Below are 17,900 nucleotides of genomic sequence, written 5' to 3' on the forward strand. Positions count from 1 at the left end.
ATCTCCACATTGAACGTCTCTTTGATGCGGCACTGAGATCATAAATGTACGTGCAGAAAATACAAACTAGTCAACTATGCATTTATTGTCTTATCGCCTATTATTAATGTGCCGCCTCACACGTCTGGCAACAAATATCCCTGTCCAATTCGATGGGGACACAACACCAGAGATACTAGAGTGATAAGATATATATCATTGAACTAACTAAAATAATGGACTCTCTCTCGGAGACACTCAAGGAAAAACTCTAGAACCCTAAAATCCTCCTTCTCTTAGGGAACTTTTTCTTCTCTTCTCCTCTCTGTTTTATTTTCTTTCGACTTTACTAAAAGGTTTCAAATATGGTTTGAGAGTCTAAGGGTCTTTGCCGGGAAATTTCTGGTAGACCTCTGACCCCTTTTTTCAGATCTTGCAGACCCTTTCCTCAAAATCGACCATGAAATGACCCGTATGAAATCTCCAAAATATCCACCTCCCATCGGACTGATCACATATCAATGATAGATCTATTGAATCGAATTTTCTATCCAAGTGTCTGCAATTGTATACCTCACCAAATTTCACATCATTAAAATTAATATTAAATTAAGTAAATTAATATGAATCCATCGAGTTTTTACATATGTGAGTGAATTATTTATAAAGAATTTATCTTATATTTTTAAAATTTAAGATTCCTTGTTTTCATGAAAAGAGTACATAAACTTTTCCTTCACTATTTTAGTTTCACCACCTATTCTTTTCTTCTTTTTTTTTTTAAATTTATTTAATTAATTATAAAAATTATAATAATTTATATTAATAATATTAAAATCTACTGCATTTTTACTATTTAATTATTTAATTAAATTTAAATGAATTTCGGCATAATAACTATTGTGGGAATTGATAATTTACAATATAAAACTATAAAACATAGAAAACCATATTACTCTATTATAAAAAAATATTTCTAATTATATATTAACCAAAACATGCTATTATAAGATTTTTTTTATTTATTTTTAATATATATATATATGTATATATTATTTTTAATTAAATTTTAAAATATCGATTGAACCTTACTATTTGATTCTTTTCTTGATCCATAAAATGAAAATTTGCTTTGATAAATATGGTTGCTGAAGAATATTTGTCTCCTGCAGTTTTTATAGATTCTACGAGGCAGTCAAGTGCAATTGTGATTGCCTTATCATGCATAGATTTGCATGATGTTTGGTTTGCAGTGAAATTACTCTTTTTATCAATAGCCAAAATGCTACAGAATTATTTTTTTATCATTCCTTGATAATATTTAAAATTTATATTGATATCCTGAAATTTAGAATAATAAATTTTTACAGTGATTGTGAGTATCTGACCTACTCCGCATACTTGGATCAAGGCTAAACATATTGAACCGATCTGTCTTTTTACACTTAATTCGTTTCTTTGGATCTAATTTTCTCTTGGATGGCTGCGGCCCGGCATCCATCACATATAAAATGTATTACATTATATTGAAAAAGAGTAGGCTCGCACAGGAAACGAGCAAGATTAAGTAAATATTATAAATTTAAAATTAGTCAAATCATGGACAGCAAGGCACCAGTGGTCTAGTGGTAGAATAGTACCCTGCCACGGTACAGACCCGGGTTCGATTCCCGGCTGGTGCACTGTTAATATGAGAGCTGTGATGAGTCGTGTGCTTTGTGGTTGATGGTGGGGTCCGTCACCTTCCGTCTGATTTACCGGACGATAAATCGAGCGCATCTGAGCTCTTCTGTTTCCTTTTTTTATTACATTTATCAAATTTTAGGAATATTTATAAAGAAATTTGTGAAATGGAATTAAAACATAGTTTTTTAAAATTAGCTATTTGTTCTTTGTAATTTATAAAAAAAAAAAAGATAAAATTAGTCTCTATGCTATATAATTCATTAGTCTTTTTATATATTTCAACAATTTAAATACATATAACTAATTAATCCTTAAAAAAATATAATAATGCTAATTTAACTATATTTTCATGGTAAAATTTAATATAATAAAAATTAAATAGTTGACTTTAAAAAAATACAAATCAATATGTATGTTTCCCTAAACTATGGAGAATAAATTGTAGATTTGCCTAATTATTAAGAAATTGTTGGGATGGATTGAATAACTACAGCCGAGCTAAACTTATTTTATTATTATTCTCTTATATTTCAAAATATTGAATGTCAAGTAAAATATAATTTTTGAATAATTTTTTTTAAAAATATTTTTTTTTAAAAAAATATGGTGTGATTTTGCTATTTTAATTTTAAAATTTATTATTTAATTTATATTAAAATAATACATTATTATTTACTTGCCACATCAATATTTACTAATAACTTCTTAAAATTATTATTATTTATTGATAATGTAATATTTTAATATAAATGAAATAATTAATTCTAAATAAAAAATTAATAAAATTATAATAAAAATTATATGCCTTATAAGAGTCTTAATTAAATGAGTTAGATGTTATACAAATTTAATATAATATTAAAATTTTATCTATAATATTAAATTTCACTTAAATATTTTAAATTTATTTTAAAATATGTAATTTTTAAATAAATTTTGTTTATGTGGTTAATGATTAAGAATAATAATTAATTTTATAATTTTTAATCATGTAAATCTTTTTGAAAATAATAAAGCGGGAATCAAACTCGGCGTCTTGAAATCGAGTGAAATGCATTAAAGGATGAATAATCCCCCACTAGACTCCATTCTCTAAGAGATGAAAATGCAATCTGTATTGTTTAAAAAAAAAAACAAAAGCTGAAATTGTTATAAGAGATGGGCCCAGCTACTCTCCAAATGGCAGAAACGACAACTGTCAAGTCGTTTTTGTAGGGTCCTTCAAACTTTATGTCATTTTCTTTTTTTTCTCTCTCTTACCGTTTAAATGGTCGCATACAATTAATCTGTCGCTTCAATCTTCCTCCAGCATCGTATCACGGATTTTTATTTATTTTTTATTTTTTCAAATGAGTGTACTATAAGATAATACTTGAAAATAAATTTAATATTTTAATATTGGATTTTTTTCAAATTAAAAATTAAATTTATTCAATTGATTTTTTCAAAAACGAAGCTTGTTGGAAGTTAAAAGCAGAAAAAATTAATCACTATTTTTTAAAAAAATTTACACATTTAACGCTATATTTTATATAAATGGATTTATCAGTCTATAAAAAATATAATTCACAACTCAAAATTTCAGATTATCTTTTTTTGCAATAAATTTTGGAGAATAGTATTTTAAAATTTATATAGTTTATTATTTCATATATAATTATTGATCAAATTAAAATAAAATATTTTTTCTTAATAAGTGTGATTCATTGGATATAAATTTAATTTTTTATTTTTTTTATTTTTTAGAATTTATTTTTACTATCTTTAATTATATTAAAATATTACTGTGTCGAAATATTTAGATTACATATTTAGATAGGCTAAAATCAATTTTAACTAAATCTTTTACTTTATTTTTTAATTTTAGTATATTTTTTATAATTTTAAATGAATTAGAGAGATTATTAATAATTTTATCTAGAACTCAGTAGAGGAGTTATAATTTAAGTATGATTCTCTCTCTTAATTATTAAATATTATTAATAATATTTAAAAAATAACCATAATTTTAATTAGTTGTAAATATATAGTTTGATTTAAATAATTTAAATGGTTTTTTATAGCTTATTTTATCTAAATAGCTTGTATATTTATATCTAATATTCTTGTTAGTAATAGAATTTAAATACATATATGTGCGTATTTTTTATTTTAATTATAAATATATTAATTACATTATATATTGTGTTTAGTTATATAAGTGAATCATATTAATAATATAATATTCCTTTATATATTAATTACATATTTATCTTTAAATGAAAATTATATAATTAATAAATATATATAAAATAATATAATATTCTTTTGAGAATTATATATAATATATAATATATATTAATATTAATTTTATCATTACTTAAATGATAGTGTTATTACTTTTACTACGGTTTTGTATTAGATTTAGTATTTTAAAAGAAATGTATAAATATTATAATTTTGTGTGCAATAATTAGTATTTAAATTAGAATTAAAATTAAAGTTTTAAAATTGAAATCGAACTGTATCCAAACTGCTAATTATATTGGTTAAGTATTCAAATTTAATTTCAAATTTAGTTCTTAAAAATCAAAGAACTGTAAGTTTAATTTCAATTCTAGTCCTTAGACAAAAGTATTCCAATTTCAGTTCTGATGTTTAGATAGAAGCATTCCATAATCAGAATTGAACAATTTTTTAGTAAAAATGGCTTAAGTACTGATATTACTTTTAGTAAAAATTGATACCTTTATCTAGAGATATAGAATGGTATATATTTTTTTTCTCTAATTAAGATTTTGAATTTAAATTTTGAATACATAATACTTTTAAAAATTTGGAAAGAAGTGTTTTGCTCTCTTAATGGATCTGTCCGATACGAATCTAAATTAATCAAATCAATAAATTTTAAATAACGAATGGTTTATAAAAAAAAAAAAAAAAACTTGTAACATAGACTTATTCAAACACTAACAACTGCAATCTGAAAAAGAAAGTTTTAAAATAAAAGGCATGTGACATTAGCCCAACCTATTATATCCATACATGACCCAACCCAAAAGAACCTAGAATCAGGTTTTCTAGCTTGGCCCAAAAAAAAAGCAATGTCAACCAGCATTCACAAAGCGTGATTCTGCTGGCGAGAATGGAGAGCACACACCAAGGCTTCCTCAACCATGATCGTTGCCAAGCCAAAAAATAAATAAAAAAAGATAAGTCAAGAACCAAGACATAGCAAGAAAACTAAGCCTACAGGGCACTTAAATCTCCATTGCCATTGGAAGAGAAAAAGAAAATAATAATAATAATAATTATAGCCAACCAACATATCTAACTTTACCAATAAAGCAAGAGTCTTCCTTATGATGAAACATCAAAAGATTCGATGAGTAGTGTATAAGTTAAAACAGATATTTCTATAAACAGCTTAAAACATTAAAGAAATTAGTTGGAGATTCATTCGTCAGTGTTTTTTGATACTATCTCCCTCAGTTGCCAATCTAATGAAACCATCCTTGCATATAAAGAGGAAAACCAATACAACAAACTAGAATATACAATGTTAAAAATAGATTTAGAGAAAATTTCATACTAAGAGATGTCAGATTGACTAAATTTAAAAAAATTTGTAAATGTTTACTCAGAAAGTGGAAAGTGTAAACCCACTTCTAAAACAAGTGGAGAACGCTCAATATGCCTCAGAGGAAAAATAAGAATAAAGGAAAAGTCTCTCTAACTGGTAGGAAGAGAAAGATTACTAGAAAGAGAAAATTAGCAAGTTAGATTAAATTAGTATTCTATCACGTTTTGAAAGCCTTGCATTATACTAATTGTGTGACGTTTTCAATACAACAAATAAATTTTAATTGCTTATTTTTAAAATATTTGACCTAATTAATTTATTTGGGAAAAGTGAGTTTGTTTAAGCAATTATTGTGAGAGTCATAATCTCATTTGCTTAGAAAAATGTCCCCATACTAATTTAATTAAGAACTTGAAATTATTAGAAGTAAAATTAAATATTTAAATTATTATTTTTTTCATAAAATTATGTCTTTATTTTTTTTTTTAAAAAAATATGCTTAAATGAGTATAGGTGAAGCATATGGTTGAAGATAAGAATAAAATAAGTGGAAGGAATTTTCAAAATGAAAATGAAAGGCTTCTGGCTTTTATAATTTGTCAACTCCACTAATTTAATACATACAAGAAAATGGGATGGCCTACCATAATATATGCCTCTTAATCATATGGGCTGCTAAAACCTTTTAACCCTCCCCTTGATTTCAATTTGGTTGACTTTTTCGATATTTTTTTTTAAAAAATAATTAATATATAAAATTCAAATCGATTTGAAATTGATAATGTATCTGTTATCCTTAATTAATTTGGTGAACTTTTCAAAAATTGATAATGTATCTGTTATCCTTAATTAATCAATTTGGTGAACTTTTCAAAGTTTTTTTTTAATAATTAATATATAAATCTCACATCAATTTGAAATGGATAATTTAAAATAAATAATATGTTATTTATAAGAATTTTTTTAGTTGAATTAAATCTGATTCAAATTTAATTTTTCTACGAATATTAAACCTCCTATAAATACGTCAATAATCTAATATAATTTTGAGTTACAAATTAAAATAACTTTTAAGATGAATTAAATTTAATTTAAATTTAACATCGAACCATTTAAATTTGAAATTTCATGAATTTAAAATCATTGATTGAAGTTTTTAAAATTAAAACTGATCATGATTAACTTATATTATATATTATACAAACATTTCTATATCCTAATAATATTTTTTGTTAATATTTAAAAATTACTATCCAATTTGCATATTCTCAAAGAATTAATTAATTCTAGTAGTATTTTCATTTTTGCAATAGGATTGGAATTTGAGCTTAAGCCTCCATTATGGAATATATTTTTGGAAAAATATAGTTTTTGTTAAAGAAAAAATTGAGTTACCTCTAAGGTAAATAGAGTTTTTTTTTTTTTTTTTTTTTTAATTTTGAGAATCTTGTTAATAATATTATGTACAAATTTGTTAGGATCCTTTATTTTTTAAGTTACAATAAAAAGTAAAAGAAAGTTTGTTTTTTTCAGAAATATTTTATATGAAATATATTTTCTGGTGAAAAATATTTTTTATATATAAATTATTTTCTGAAAAAACGGAATCATAAATTAATTGTTTACAGAAACTTGGAATGAATGATGAATCTATACGTGAATCTATTCCAAAAGTACTAATTAAATACTCATTCGAATGTCCACTTTCTACTGAAAACTTAAAGCTCAATCTTAATCATTTTATTTACGCTCTGTTAATCCAAATAATTTAAATATTTAATTTTTATATCTTAAATTTTTAATTTTAAATAATTAAAATAAATTTTTAAAATTTATTACAATTTTATCCATGAAACTAAATTAATTTTGATCAAAATTTAAAAATACCATCTATCATTTCACATGAAATTTTTTTTTATTTTTAATTAATTATATTTTAATTTTTTGAATAAAATAATCTAAATCAATTTGTAACTTCACATTTATATTCTAATTTTTTTTGTTTATTGGATATAAAAATTTATAAATATTATAAAAATATATACTTTATATTTAATTAATTATTAATAAAAAAATAAATATAAATACTCAGTATATAAAACTCAAATCTGTCCAATATTAATTTTAAAAATAAGACTAGCTAAACATAATTATATATTACCTAAATTTTTTAATATGTTTTAATAAAATCTATTATCTAAATATATTCGATTCATTATTCTTTTTTATAAGATTTTGAAGGAATATTAATTATGATAATTAAATGTTAGTAATTTGTAGCCAATAATTTAAAGATTAAAAGTTTAAAAATTGAAAATTTAAATTTGTAATATTATAATTATAATTTTAAACACTACAAAATAACAGACTATCAGCGACGGAATTTTTCCGTCGCTGATAGTCCAAAATTCGTCGCTGAAAGTATCAGCGACGGATTTCCAACGGCTTAAGACCCGTCGCTTAAAGTCATATCGCTAATTTTTCCGAAGAATCTGAAATCCATTGCAAATATTTGCGACGGATTTCCGACAGATGATCCGGAAAATTTAGCGACCAACTTTATTCGTCGCTAAAGCTCGAAAAAATCCAATAACCAATCCATCGATAGTCTGTCAGAAATAATTAGCGACGAAAAAATCCGTTGGAAATCAATCTTAAGACCGTTTTATCTAAATTCGTCACAAATCGTCGGAAGCATTAAAACTTTTTTATAAAATCCGTCGCAAATCTGTCACAATTATTTATATTTTAAATAACATTCATTATCGTAAACAAAATATTTTTCGATTTTTATTTAGATATTCTTATAATAAATAATTTACAACTAAAAAATAAATTCAATAAATTCTATATAAATTATAGGTTATTCATTATCATTATAATTCATGTTCATACACACAAATACTTCACAATGTTTATAAAATTGAAAATTTAGAACAAATCCATATATTTAACAATATTCATAAAATTTAAAACAAATCTATCAGTTTACTGAAATATCTGATAGAGAAGTAGAATTTACAGTTGTGTGATGATGAGAATGCGTTTGCTTATGGAGTATGCTCTCATGTTTTCTCTTGCACCTCTGTTGCCTCATGTGTTTCATTTATAGAGAGCTGCTGGACATCTTCTCTATCTCTAGATAATACTGCTCTTCAAGATATTTGATAAAATAATTATATATAAATTTCAATTAATAATAATTATAAATAATAATAAAACATCAAATAATAAGTCTTTAAAAACATATAAAAATAAATTTATATAATAAGTAAAAATAAATTTCAAAATCCATCGCTAATCCGTCAGAAATTTGTAATTATATTTTTTGTCGCAAATCCGCCGTTGATGCCATCGCTGATTTCATTTTTTCTGACGGAAACAAAATCCGTCGCTAAGTCTGTAATATTTATAGCACTTAAAATGACAAAGAAAATTTATGTAATCGACTTTTATTTTTTAACGTAATGATTTCAATTTAGTAATCGAGCGCTATGTTAATCGATAATATATTCGTAAAGAATAATTATTTAAATTTTATTAATATTTTTTAGATGAAATAATTGATTAATAATTTTAATATCTAGATGTATTTTTAAGTCAACTAAAATACATTTTTAATTACTTGTATTTTCAACTATATCATGGGGCTGCTCCAGTATTTACTAATATCTTTTTTGTTAATGATATTTTGCTTGTCAAGAGGCTTTGACTTTGTTAGGTCTTGTGCAATTTTATATGGCAGTTTGTCAATCTGTTAATACTCATAAGTCATATGTTTTATTTAGCAAGCGTATATCAGTACCACTACAATGAGACATTCTATCTCGGTTTCCATGTCTGAAGCTTCACCCTCGGATAAGTACTTGGAATTGCTGATGTTGTTCGGTCATTCACGGCAACAAGCACTTGCAACAATTGAGGAGCGTGTGCAAGTTAAGATACCGTCATGGAAGCAAAAATTGCTATCACATGCTGGCCGTGCCACTATGATTCAGTCCATGTTAACAACTATCCCCACTTATTCTATGTCTGTTTTTTTGTATTCTAAGCATATCTCCGTTAGGCTTAATAGTACTTTATCCCCTTTTTAGTGTAGTAGTTCTGAGGATTCTTATGAGATTAGATGGGTTAGTTGGCAATGTTCATGTATGTCCAAATCACATGGTAGGATGGGTTTTAAGGACTTCGAAAAGTTCAATTTGGCCTGTTTGGCAAAGCAATGTTAGCGGCTCCTTCATAACCTCTCTAGTTTGTGGACCACAATTTTACAGGCCTTATACTTCCCCCGAGCCTCTTCCTAGCAAACTGAGTATAAGCATAATGGTTCTTAGGTCTGGCAAAGTCTTATAATTGGTCGTGACCTGTTAAGTGATAATATTTGTATTAATATTGGGGATAATTGTTCTACTCACATTTGGTATGACCCTTGGCTACCTCAGTCTGTCAGCTGCTATTTGCAACAACCTACTGATTTTTCGGATCATATCTGCCTAGTATCACAGCTCATTGATCATTCGACTCTTGATTGGCATCATCGCTCCTTTCATGCCTCTTCTTTATCTTAGAGGTTACCAAGATTTTGGCTATTCTAGTGGCCCCTTTTGATACTCTGAGTCTGTTGGTTTGGCATCATACGTAAAATAGTTAGTATACTATTCGTTCTAGTTATTGTTATTTGATGTTTTCTTCAGCTTTGCATCCATAATCTTCTGTGTGTCTTAGTCTCTGCATGTTGTGCCAAAATTAAAAGCTTTTCTTTGGCGTTTGCTTCATAATACTTTATCTATTTTTATCTAATTTGGCTTGACGTGGTTGTGTTGTGGATTCTATCTGTCTCATTTGCCAGTCTGTGCCTAAAACTCTGGAACATACATTTTTCTAATATTTTTCAACTCCTCTAATTTGGTCTGCTAACCTTTGTGTATATCGGCCTGAGTGGGCTTTTCTCATGTCTCATTATTGTAGGAGGCTTTATTAGCGCAATCTAATAGTTCTATGTTTCTTTCTCTTTTTGTCCTTATCTCGTGGCATATCTAAAAAGAGCAAAATTGGTGTATTTTTTATTCAATGGCTCTTGATCCTCTATATGTTGTGTCCCATATTGTTTTGGATTTTTCATAGCTCCAGCTATGTGGGATTTTTGTTGCTCCTTCAACTCATGTGATTTCTAGTACTCCTTGTAAAGCTACTCTTGTTGTTTCTCAAGAGACCTTTCGGCTCACATGTGATGTTTCGTTGAAGAATCAGTTCTCTCCTGCAATCATTATTGTGATTCTTATTGATCACCAGGGACATATTCTACATGGTATAACTCATTGTTTCTGGTGTTTATCGATCCTTAATAGGCGAAGCGCGGGCTTTACTAGAGGGTTTCACTTAGCTTTCACTCTTAGTCTACCTTCCATTATTTATGAATCACCAATCTTATTACCAGATTAAATCTGAGAGTGTGCCAATATTTACATTCTAAATTTAATAATTTATAGAATATTACTCTCACATTTATTCCTATTTTAGAGACATCATACTTTTAGAATAAACTTGAAAATTTTACATAAATCCGATGTATATCAGCTCGTAAAAATAAAAATATATTAATTTCACATAAAAATCAATAAATTCTATGCATTCATACTTAAAAATCAATATAAATCCGTTTGTACAAAAATTATCTCTCATTTAAATTGAGGATAGTATCAATTTTTATCTTTTCAATCTTTTACAGCAAAAAAAGAAAAGTCAAAATGTTAATGGTTGCCTTAACCATTCAACACGTATATACATAGCTATGCAGGTTATTTTTATATTGATTGAATGTATTATAGATTCAATGCATAAATATTTGAGTCCTACCTATTTTATTTTATAAATTCTATTATCTATATAGTTTTTTTTTCATTTGTTATTTTTTTATTATACAATATTTTTTACATTAAAAGGCTAAGAAATGAGGTGAGAAAAATAGAAGTCAAACGAGTTTTAAATAGTCTAAAAACTACAATTCATAGATGAGAAGTCCATCAACTGATTAAGCCCAACCCATATGGTGCTCCTGGGAAGAGAGACACAACTATCATCACCGATCACTACCCAACCGACACTAACAAACCCGCAAGCATCATTGACCCTCCACTCAACCGACATCGACAAATCCAAAATTAAAAACACCGGTGATTCCCGCCACCGAGTCGAAAAATTCGGCCGAAAACTATCTAAGCCTTGCATACAAGAAAAGAGTGAAGAACAACACCAACCCACAAGAATAAAGAGCAGGCATGTCCAGAAATAATATTATGTAGAAAATCACCAAAAACCACTAATCTAGAGACCAAAACTATTTGAGGCTGCAAGCCAAGAGCCATCACCACCATTTATGGAGAAAAGAGATTGGGCTATGATATTCTCAACCTCATCTAGTTATAAAGTTGCAGTAATAGAGGCGATACAGGCTTCAGCACCGAATAATTACCAATCTTATCTCAGATTGACTGATCACTAATAAACCATTACATACTAATAAATAGACCAGCAGCACAAAATTAAAACAATAAAAAAAAACTCAACATGAGAAAAGCCAAAATATCAAACAAAGTTACAACAAAAGCTGTTAAACCCGCTTCCCCAAAGACAAAGAAGGCCTCTAACCGGATAAAAAGGTTCAAAATTCATTTTCACTTATCACTCTGTTTTCTTTTTCTAGAAATTTACCAGTAGACTATTTTCTTATTGTTGAAATTTAATACGTATGTGTATATATATATATATACATATGTAAACGAATAATTGAGTTGAAAATTCACTATTAACGTTAGAAGATAAGACTTGAAAGATGTGTGAGATAATTGTATAATCTTATCATTATCCAAATGCAACAAATTTATCTTGAATCCCTATAGGACAAACTCTTTGAGCTAAGCTTATGGATTAGTCACTCTTTTTATTCTTATTATTATGATAAATAATTAAATATATTCGAGTATATCACACATGATTCATACTATAATATCTATTTTATTTCCTCAATTCAATTAAAATAATCCATTATAAGATAATATTGTGTATAGTTGATGCTTTATTATAGAAAAAATGACTATTTAATCCTTATAATATAGAAAAATTTACTAATTATTTTTTTTAATTTTGAAAAATGAATTAAATATTTTGGCATTTTAAAAAGTCTACTAGTTTATTTCTCTATTAATTTTAACCGTAAGTAATAGATTTTTAAAAAATTTGAAGAATTAACTAATAAATTTTTTAAAACTATAAAAATTAAATAATAAAATATTTAATGACTAAAATTAATAAAGAGACTAACTAATAACTTTTTTAGAATGTTAAGACATTTTAATATATTTTTTAAAATTAAAAAATTAATTAATAAAATTTTCATCTAAATAGTAATTTTTTTCTATATTCGTTGATTCCATAAGGTATTTTTATATAATTTAAAAAGCCTTTTGAATAACTAATAAGATATTTATGTTCATTTCAAATTTTATTTAAATGTTTTAATTTTTAAAGTAATTATTTAAATCACACTTTTTTTAAAAAAATAGCCAAAAATTAAAACTTAAAGAAAAGTGATTTAATTTGCACATATGAATTTTCTGAAACAAAATCCAGTATGTGATGTTGTGAATTAATTTGTTGGTTGTCAATTTTGACTGAATTTCTTTAAAATTGAAAATTCGAATGAATGATCCAAGATAATAATATTTAAATTAAAGATGCAAATCTTTTGCTTTTCTAATTCAATTGGCCTTGAAAAAGGTGGTTTATAATTAAGGGAAAAAATTTTTATTTATTTTTTTAAATATACTTTATAGCCATTAAAAATGAAATAATTTTTTTTTAAATTGAAAATTGAGATTGAAAGAGTAAAATTTATAATTTTTCCGATTTATTTAAATACACTTTTTATCAGATTAAATCTGTTAGTGTAAAAATAAAATATTTTATATTATTAAATTATATTTAAATAAATATTTCATTCTTAAATACATATTAAATAAAGTTATCTAATAAATTAATAAAGAGTTATTATTCAAAAATGTATATTTAAATCATAAAAAAAGAAAAATATATTATGAGAAGAAAAACATAATTACTTTATTAATTAAATTAAAATAATTGAGCAACGTATTTTTTTGAAAATGTATTTCATGTATTATTATGCCTTTTTCAAGCTTCCATTTAATTTATATTTTTTATAAATTAAATGGAATTCTTTCAACTTTATATATTTTATACTAATTTATATAAAATATAATTCTGCCAATATTTACATTTTAAATTTAATAATTTATAAAATATTACTCTCACATCTATTCCTATTTTAGAGACATCATACTTTTAGAATAAATTTGAAAAATTTACATAAATTCGAGGTATATCAACTCGTAAAAATAAAAATATATTAATTTCACATAAAAATCAATAAATTCCATGTGTTTATACTTACAAATCAATATAAATCCGTTTGTACAAAAATTATCTCATTTAAATTGAGGATAATATCAATTTTTACATTTTCAATCTTTTACAATAAGAAAAAAAAAAAAGTCAAAATGTGAATGGTTGTCTCAACCATTTAACATGCATATATATACAGGTAATTTTTATATTGATTGAATCTATTATAGATTCAATGCATAAAATTTGAATTCTACCTATTTTATTTTATAAATTCTATTATTCATATAGTTTTTTTTTTCATTTGTTATTTTTTTATCATACAATATTTTTTACATTAAAAAACTAAAAAAAGAGGTCAGAAAAATAAAAGTTAAACAAGTTATAGATAGTCTAAAAACTACAATTCATAGATGAGAAGTCCGTCAACCGATCAAATCCACCCATGCAGAGCATCGAACCGTTGATCCTAAGAAGAGAGACATTGCTAGCATCACCAATCCTCTACCCAACTGACACCAACAAACCTGCAAACATCACTGACCCTCCACCCAATCGACACCGACAAATCCAAAATTAAAAACATGGGTGAGTTCCGCCATCGAGTCGAAAAATCCAGCCGAAAACTATCTAAGCCTTGCATACAAGAAAAGAGTGAAGAACAACACCAACTCACAAGAATAAAAAGTAGGAATATCTAGAAATAACACTCTGTAGAAAATCACCAAAAATCACCAATCTAGAGACCAAAACTATTTCAGGCTGCAAGCCAAGAGCCATCACCACCGTTTATGGAGAAAAGAGACTGGGCTATGATATTCTTAGTCTCATCTAGTTATAAAGTTAGAGTAATAGAGGCGATACAGAGCTTCAGCACTCAATAATTACAAATTTCATCTTAGATTGACCGACCACATTGATAAACCATTACACACTAACAAAAAGACCAGCACAAAACTAAAAAAAAAAAAAAACTCAACAATAGATGAGAAAAGCCAAAAAAAAAAAAAAAACAAAGTTAGCCATTAAACCCGCTTCGCCCAAAGACAAAGAAGGCTTCTAACCGAATAAAAGGATTCAAAATTCATTTTCACTTATAACTCTGCTTTTCTTTTCTAGAAATTTACCACTAGACTATTTTTTTTATTATTGAAATTTAGTACGTGTATGTATATGTATATATATGTAGACAAATAATTAAGTTGACAATTCAATATTAACGTTAGAAGATAAGACTTGAAAGATGTGTGAGATAATTATATAATCTTATCATTATCCAAATGCAACGAATTTATCTTGAATCCCTGTAGGACAAACTTTTTGAGCTAAGCTTATGGATGGAGTCACTCTTTTTATTCTTATTATTATAATAAATAATTAGATATTTTTTAGAATATCACACATAATTCTTACTATAATATATATTTTATTTCCTCAATTCAATTAAAATAATCCATTATAAGATGATATCATGTATAGTTGATATTTTATTATAGAAAAAAATAATTATTTAGTCTTTATGATATAAAAAATTTTATTAATTAATTTTTTTATTTTAAAAAATAAATTAAAATATTCTTAGTATTTTAAAAAGTCTACTAGTTCATTTCTCTATTAATTTTAATCATAAATATTGTAAAAATATCTAAAATGAAGGACTAATTAATAAATTTTTTAAAAATTTAAGGGATTAATTAATAATTTTTTCAAAACTACAAAAATTAAATAATAAAATACTTAACGACTAAAATTAATAAAAAAAATTAATTAATAGATTTTTTAGAATATTATTAAAATGTTTTGATATATTTTTTAAAATTAAAAATTAATTAATAAATTTATTCATATTATAAAAACTAAATAGTAATTTTTTTATATACTTATTCATTCTCTAAGATATTTTTATATAATTTAAAAATACTTTTGAATAAATAGTAAAATATTTATGTTCAATTAAAATTTTATTTAAACATTTTAATTTTTAAAGCAATTATTTAAATCACACTTTTTTTAAAAAAATAGCCAAAAATTAAAACTTAAAGAAAAATGATTTAATTTGCACATAAGAATTTTGTGAAATAAAATCCAGATGTAATGTTGTCAATTGATTTATTGGTTGTCAATTTTGACTGAATTTCTTTAAGATTGAAAATTCGGATGAATGATCCAAGATAATAATATTTAAATTAAAGATGCAAATCTTTTTGCTTTTCTAATTCAATTGGCCTTGAAAAAGGTAGTTTATAATTAAGGAAAAAATTATTTATTTATTTTCTTAATATACTTTATAAACATTAAAAATGAAATAATTTATATTATTAAATTAGATTTAAATATATATTAATCTAATAATAAGTGAATTTAAATAAATTTAAGAGATTTTAAATTCTACTCTATAATTTTTATTTAAAAAAAGAAAAAATAGAATTATTTAATAAATTAATAAAGAGTTATTATCTAAAAATGTATAATTTAAATCATGGAAAAAGAAAAAAAATATATATATATATATTATGGGAAGAAAAACATAGTTACTTTATTAAATAAATTAAAATAATTGAGTAACGTATTTTTTTGAAAATGTATTTTATATATTATTTCCTCAGGTCCATGCAGGGAATGTCTTGTGACGTTACGAGGAGTTGTTTAACGTTTTGTACTTTTTTTTTTCTTTTAATTTATTATTTAATATTTAAATATTATCAATATTAATATTAATAAGTTAATTTTTATATTTTTAAAAATTTATTAAAATATTTTTATTTTTTTTTATTCGTCAATAAAATAATTTTTTCATTCTTTTTTCCATTAAAAATAGATAAAAAATAAGAAAAAAAATTTAATTTTATCTTTAAATAAATCATCTTATTTAGTTCTTAGATATTGATATTATTAATAAATCGGTCTCTATATTTTCAGAAATCTATTAAAACATTCTTATTATTTTTTTATCAACGAAATAGTCCTCCTATATTTTAAAAAATCTATTAAAACGTTCTTATTATTTTTTTTCGTCAATGAAATAATTGCTTCTCCTCCTCTTTTTTTAAAATCAAAAAAAGAAAAGAAAAAAATGATGATAACGATGAAGGAAAAGAAAAAAAAAAAGAAAAAGGAGGAGAAAAAGAAAAAACAAGAAGAATTGCCTTCTCTTCCATCCTTCTTAAAGAAGAATAATAAAAAGAAGAATAAAAAATTAAGAAAAGAAGAAAAAAAAAAAACAGGAGGAGGAATAATCAATGAGGAAGAAGATAAGAAAAAGTAATTTGGTCTTTTACTATATTTTTAATGATAAAAATAAATAAAAAAATTATTTTATTGACGAAAAGAAAAATATTTTAATAGATTTCTGAAAATAAAGGAACTGACTTGTTAATAATGGTAATATCTAATAATTAAATTATAAATTTTTTTTTTATTTTTTTTATCTAAATAAAAAAATATTTTTTTTTATTTTTTATTACTTAATTTTAAAAATATATATTTAAATGATAAATTAATAAAATCAGGAGAATTACCTTTCAGTTTTTAATGCATCAGTAATATATTTATCCTTTCAAAATACGAGAAAACAAAAATAAATATATTTTATTTTTATAAAATTCCTTTGACAACAAAAATCAAACAATAAAAAGATTACTCACATTAATTACTTATTTCAACCACTTTTATTTATCATTTTTTAGTAGTTATTTTATCTAAAATTATGTCTTATTTTCAGAAAATTAAGAAATATTAATTATGTTTTAATTTTATCCTTATATCTACTAAATACAATAATTTATATTATTTTTCTAAATCTGTCTTATCAATTACCTTTCTCTCTTTCTTAATTATTTTCATTTTTCTTTTGGTAGCTTAATGAAAAGAGAATTATGAAAATTAGAACAATAAAGTAAACTAAAATTAATTATCATGTAAAAAGCTTAAATGACAAATAAAAGTATATAGAAAGAGAATAATGTCTTTATTTTTAATTATCTTAAAGTCTATTATAATTAATTTATTTTTTTAACTAATTTTAATGATTAACTATAAATTTATATAATATTTATAAAATTGAAGTATGCTACATTTTTTTTGTAATAAAGAAAATTAAATACATAAATTTATCCTTAAATTTTATAAAAAAAATTTTGTTGCATCTTATTTCACACTTTAATTTTTAAAAAGTGAAATTAAAAAATTTTGTTGCCTCTTATTTCACACTTTAATTTTTATAAAATGAAATTAAATGAACATTGTAATTCTAAAA

At 24.1% G+C, this 17,900-nt stretch overlaps 1 non-coding gene and 1 pseudogene across 1 annotated transcript; both read left to right on the forward strand.

The window, feature by feature from the left end:
- Positions 1-1,590: 1,590 nt before the first annotated feature.
- Positions 1,591-1,661, forward strand: TRNAG-GCC. Its single transcript has one exon. It is a non-coding gene; the product is annotated as a tRNA-Gly (tRNA).
- Positions 1,662-1,673: 12 nt separating this feature from the next.
- On the forward strand, positions 1,674-1,766 carry LOC122722568 (annotated as a pseudogene).
- The last annotated feature ends 16,134 nt before the right edge of the window (positions 1,767-17,900 follow it).

The sequence above is a fragment of the Manihot esculenta genome, chromosome 18 (assembly GCF_001659605.2).
Source record: "Manihot esculenta cultivar AM560-2 chromosome 18, M.esculenta_v8, whole genome shotgun sequence".
NCBI classification, from domain to species: Eukaryota; Viridiplantae; Streptophyta; class Magnoliopsida; order Malpighiales; family Euphorbiaceae; genus Manihot; species Manihot esculenta.